The sequence below is a fragment of the Papaver somniferum genome, chromosome 2, assembly GCF_003573695.1.
Source record: "Papaver somniferum cultivar HN1 chromosome 2, ASM357369v1, whole genome shotgun sequence".
Lineage (NCBI taxonomy): Eukaryota > Viridiplantae > Streptophyta > Magnoliopsida > Ranunculales > Papaveraceae > Papaver > Papaver somniferum.
This window is the reverse complement of record NC_039359.1, coordinates 59453886-59460114: the sequence shown is the minus strand read 5'-3', so window position 1 is coordinate 59460114 and position 6229 is coordinate 59453886.

The following is a 6229-nucleotide window of genomic DNA, read 5'->3' as shown; positions in this document are numbered from 1 at the left end:
GTGTAATTTACTTTAATTATAATAAAACAATTATAATGCGGAATATAAAAGTAAATGACACAGCAAGATTTTGTTAACGAGGAAACCGCAAATGCAGAAAAACCCCGGGACCTAGTCCAGAATTGAATACTCTCAGGATTAAGCCGCTACACAAAATTACACTAACTTTGTATAGTTGAGACCAAGTAACTAACCCTATAGTTCACCTAGTTCTTTCTGTGTTCCCACGCCTCCAACTTATAAATAAGTCACGTACTTGGAACAATTCCTTTGGTTCGTATTCCAAACAGTAAAGGAACAACAAATCTGTTTGGTATCAACTCTATTCAACCAAGTGATATGAGTCGGACAAAGGCTCTTCCGTTTATCTTAACATAAACTCCTTCGTCAGGTCCTTAGATCTATCTTATATTCAATCACCCAAAGGTAATTGTTTAAGATTAAGCCAACAACACCTTTAATCCGAAGAATCGTGTTGATGTCGATCTACTCAATTAATCAATACAATCTACCACAACGATAAACCGATTATTAATTGGATCCTCTTTTACCGAAACAAGTATTGTGCACACCAAAGATTATAAAAACCAAGTCAGATCTTCAATATTTTCTTTGTCTTCAAATCTTATTAAATCTTTAATAAAAAACTGCACACAATCACTTGAATCTCTTGTGATCAATCACGCATAGAACGGAGTCTGTTAACAATGGATTATCACAAGATCGTCTTTAAAACTAACAACAGTCTAAAGGTCCATATCGAAACTCTGAACTAGTTTGAGTGAATCTTATATCAGAAGATAAGATTCTCAAGAATAAACAAACTAGGTGCAATCAGATTTCAACCACCGTTAGTCAATCAAATCAATCGAAAACAAAAGATAAACCGTAATTATCTAGTTTCCCACCAACAGGTCGCGCTAGAGATTCTCAATCCCAAAGAAGACTTTAAACTGCGCGGCCGTAAGATATTTCACCTAATTAGGTTACTCTCCTCTCCGAATAGGCGGCTACACCAGTAACAAGAACAAAAGAGTAAATTTGTTGTTACGAAGGATTAGTTTGCTAGAAAGGAAAATTTCAAGTATTTATAGACAAGGAAGTTTGGACACCAAGGAATTTCCAAAACCGAAAATATTCTCAAGATATTCATTTAAGCACAAATTCGGTTTCCATAATTCCTGGAAATGCTCTGTCCAAAAATAACGATCCAAATCTCTCGGAAAATCTAATTAGTAAATGCACATTACTAATTCTGTAATTTCCCTACAAAATGAAATTAATAACCTTAATTAAAAGATTCTTAACTTACTTATGTTTCGATCCTGGGATTCTCTTTCATTAGCCGTTAAGGAATTTCTTTGAACAATTAAAGAAATAAACATTCACAGCACGTGTTCAAAGTTTGTCGACATCTTAACTTTGTAAGTTCTCTTTCACACTTACAACCTTGAAACCGATTTTCCGCACTTCCAAGAAAGTTTAGAATTGGTTCATCTGACTTTCAAGAACTATGTGATTGATCAAACCAACATTCAATCACAATCATGGGTTTACGGTTCTATTGAAACAAGTTTCGGTTCTAACTCCATGTGAGTATTGTGCATAGTCACACTAGCTTTCCAAAAATTCGGTTGACTAGGTACTAGGATAGGTTCCTCAAATATATATGGTATCTAACTTATATGTATTGCACATGTCCATAGGATCCGTTCCCCTTTTCCTAAAAATATGTTGCACATGTCCATAGGATTGGTTCCCCTTTCTGCTATAACCCTTGTTGCACCCGATACAAGGATTGGTTCCCTTTGATGTACTGCACCCCTTACAAGGATCGGTTCCCCCTTTCCTTTTAATTGGTCAGACATACAAAATCCAATCATACCACAGGTGATTACTTAAGATCGGTTCCCCCTTTCCTTTTAATTGGTCAGACAAACAAAATCCGATCATACCACAGGTGATTACTTAAGATCGATTTTACTAATAAAAGTTATACCAATACATAAGTCAGACCTTTGTGAATAGTTCTACCAAGAATACAACAAGGTGTGAGCGGTTATACTCTATCACACATATTGGTTGTTCATAAGATATGCAATGAAAAACAATACCAATAACACATGGCAATTTCCTTTTCGGTCCACAAACAAGTTTATGAACTTACTTCCTTAGAACACATGTAAACATTGTTCCCTAGGATGAAATCCTCACCTCATACCCATACATAATCACAATAGCATTCAAATGATTATGGCGATGTCTTATCTACAAAGTTTAATGGTTAAGCAATAAACCTCGTATTATATTCTTTAATACTATGTCTATCTAGAGTTCGAATATGCTTCGCAGTTATGTTTTCAATATGCACGACTTGAAAGATACTTTAGGGAATGAAACAGTTCAAGTCAAATATCACTAACCTCAAGTGGAAGGATGATTGTTGTCATTGTAGCTCCTTGCTTCTTCACATCTTCAAGACTTAACAATACTTGTAATGTATCATATCCTAATATTTTCAAGCTAACCTATACGAATTTGACTCTAGTACATAATCAAGCGATTCTTAACATGAGTTTTGATTCACTAAAATATTACAACCGAACTTGACATATAACAACGCTTGGTGGGTTCAACCGAGAAATGCTCTAACAATTTCCCCCTTTGTCAATTTTAGTGACAAAACTCTTACATCATACGGATAAACTAATTACAAGAATTCATTACGATCCGCTTGATTCTCGATTCAACAACACAGTAAAACTGCTTACATTCAATCCTTGAAAATGGTGTTGTTGACATTATAATAACAAAGTTAATACTCCCCCTCAGGAAGATAGGTAGATATTCAATCCGCACGTATTTTTTATACCAATTTATATGACATGTTACTCCCCCTTAGTTTGTGCTTTCACTCTTTAGTTAGATAAAACATTCAAGTACCAATGTTCTTTTCCCTAGCGATGCCAATCAATATAAAATCAATGTCAGCATCACCGGTTTACTTCATATATTTCTCCCCCTTTTTGTCACAAAAATGACAAAGAAACGAAAAAAAATAAAGGGCTACGCGAAAAGAATCTTAGAAATCTAATAGACTTTCAAACCTGTAGAGTTAGGCACGAGGGTTCCACACATCACGTTCTGATAACCAATATCAAAACCGAAACTACAAGTATTCTTATTTTGATATGTTACTAAGAAAACAATTGTCCGAAACAATTTTTCCAATTTAGTTTAGTAAACCAAAAACAACTAATCACATTAGTCCCTTTGCTAAACCGATTTTTCAAAAACAACCGCTTAATTCGATAAGACCAAAGTAAAGATAAACTCCATTTTTCTCATCAGGTTCTAATTATCCATAAACTTAGACCTTTCAATTTTAACCAAGACTAGTACTAGGTTAGTTAACTAGCATTCCTTATTTAGGCATTCGATTAGACTTGAATAACTGAAACCTCACTTTGATAAGACAAACTAAGATCAGAATTAAATTAGTTTCTTATCCGTAATCGAATTGGACTAAACAACACATCCCGTACACAAATTATTTTGTTAGGCCATAAATAATTCATACAAACCAAAATAAATCAACTTTCATAATTATTCACCTCAACCGGAAGCAAATGAAACAACATAGACATTAAAAGCACTGCAATTGCACCGTAATTTTGTAAGACTAAACAATTGATACAATACAAAAGAAAGATAACAATAGTTTTTTTTAACCGCAACCAATTGAATCTGAAAAATTGTCTAACAACACCACCTAATATTTCTCTTAGCAATCTATATGGACTAACTCCGAAATAATTTCTAGAGAATCAACTAAACAGTCAGACTCAATCTACGTAAAAGTATCTCAAGGAGTTAATATCTCTCTCTTGTTTTGATTTACTCGAGCTAATAGAAATCAGCGAATCTTTCATCAAACACAAGGAATAACTTGGATGGCACCAAAGACCAATATCCAAGGATCAATCAATTTAAATCAACAACCAAAGGTTGGATATTCTAATTGATAATCTACAACGCACAACCTGTATTATTTCAATTATAAAGATAAACAATATAATGCGGAAATATAAATAATACAGGCACTAGAATTTTGTTAACGAGGAAACCGCAAATGCAAAAAAACCTCGGAACCTAGTCCAGATTGGATACACACTGTATTAAGCCGCTACAGATACTAGCCTACTCCAAGCTCACTTCGGACTGGACTATAGTTGAATCCCAATCAATCTCCAACTCATCCAAGGTACAGTTATGCTCCTACGCCTCTGATCCAAGCAGGATACTGCGCACTTGATTCCCTTAGATGATCTTACCCACAACTAAGAGTTGCTACGACCCAAAATCGCAGGCTTTGACAATAAACAAATCTGTCTCCCATAGACAAGTCTATCAAAGGATCAATCTGTATCCCACAGATAAACCCTAAAGGTTTTGTTCCGTCTTTTGATAATAATCAAGGTTACAGGAACCAATTGATAATCCGGTCTTATATTCCCGAAGAACATCCTAGAGTTATCAATCATCTCACAAAAATATTAATTGTATGGTAGCGAAACAAGATGTTGCGGAATCACAAATAATGAGATGAAGATGTTTGTGATTACTTTTTATATCTTGCCTATCGGATATATCAATCTCAAGCCAATCAATCTGATTGTACTCGTACGATAGAAGATGCAAGATTAGATCACACAACTACGATGAAAGTAGTATCGGTCTGGCTTCACAATCCCAATGAAGTCTTTAAGTGGTTAAACTGGTTTTAGAAGAAGAAAACCAAATGTTAAAGGAGAATCGACTCTAGTATGCAAACTACTATCACACATGAGGTGTGGGGATTAGTTTTGCACAATACTAGACGTCTCCTTTATATAGTCTTTCAAATCAGGGTTTGCAATCAATATTAGCTTAGTAACAAAGGATTCAATATTTACTGTTAGATGAAAACTTGATTTAGATTCAAGCTAATATTTCTCAATCGTTAGATCGAAAACTTAGCTTGTTACACACACTTGACAATGCGCGCTTCTAGATTTGTTAATTGTACCCAAACATGTGCACTTGTTGGTTCAACAACAGTTAACCAAATGGTTAGCCATATGAGCATTTCATATCAACCATGTTCTTGTTCACCATAACTAGTTCAAATGACTTCAAAATTAACTAGTTAGAGAGTTGTTCAATTGCAAGGAAATCTCATGTACTACACAAGACACAATTGAAGCAAAGATGATTTTATTCACTTGAATTGGTTCATGAACTTTTATAGCCACGATTTGCAAACTGCATTCCTTAGTCTTTTTAAGTTTAAGTTCAGAAATCATCTTCAGATATATAACCTTCTCAAGTTCGCGGACTTAAGTTACCGAGCAGAGTTTACAAACTCTAGCAGAAATTCTTGGGTTTGAGAACTTCGCCGGTTCGCGGACTGGGTTCACGGACTGAGTTCGCGGACTTAGCTTCACGCAAATATTTTGTCAACTCCAGCATAAATTCTCGGGTTTGAGAATTTCGGCAGTTCGCGGACTTGGCTCACGCCATTCTTCCGGTTCTCTTGATCAACAAAGTTCGAAAACTTTGGTTCAAGGAATAGGACTTATACATAAATGTGTTTCCACAATAATGCATATGTCCACCATTGGTTACGTAATCTAAACTCTCATTTCAATCATTGAAACATTCTTAGAGGATGTTATATAGTTGTTACACCATTTCTCGTCAAAGCAATTTTGAAGATGATTAAAACATATTGACTTTCGTCACATGGTAAAGATAAACTCGGTTAAAGAGAAAAGCTTACCAACACATATTTCGAGATATAGATAGGCGAGGTATACTCGGCTCAAAATACCAAATGTGTATAATCCAAGTCTATATATATAGCATACGACTTCTTGTCTCAAAGAGTAGGAGATAGAGTAGATAGACTTTTGAGTGACAGATAAGTTCAAGTCTTCACATACCTTTTTTGTCGAGAAGTTCCACCGGTTCCTTGAGTTGTTATTCTTCTTGTATGATGAATCGCCATGAAGTCCTTGAGCTCGACTACACTTTCTATCCTAGTCCGAGACTTAGCTATAATAGACTAGAAATCAAGACTTATAGTTTTGATCACTAACATTGATAAACATGCTTGAGATAGCAATGCATGCGAGTTCGACCGAGCAATGCTCTAACAAAATAACACACATCAATTGTACCGAAATTT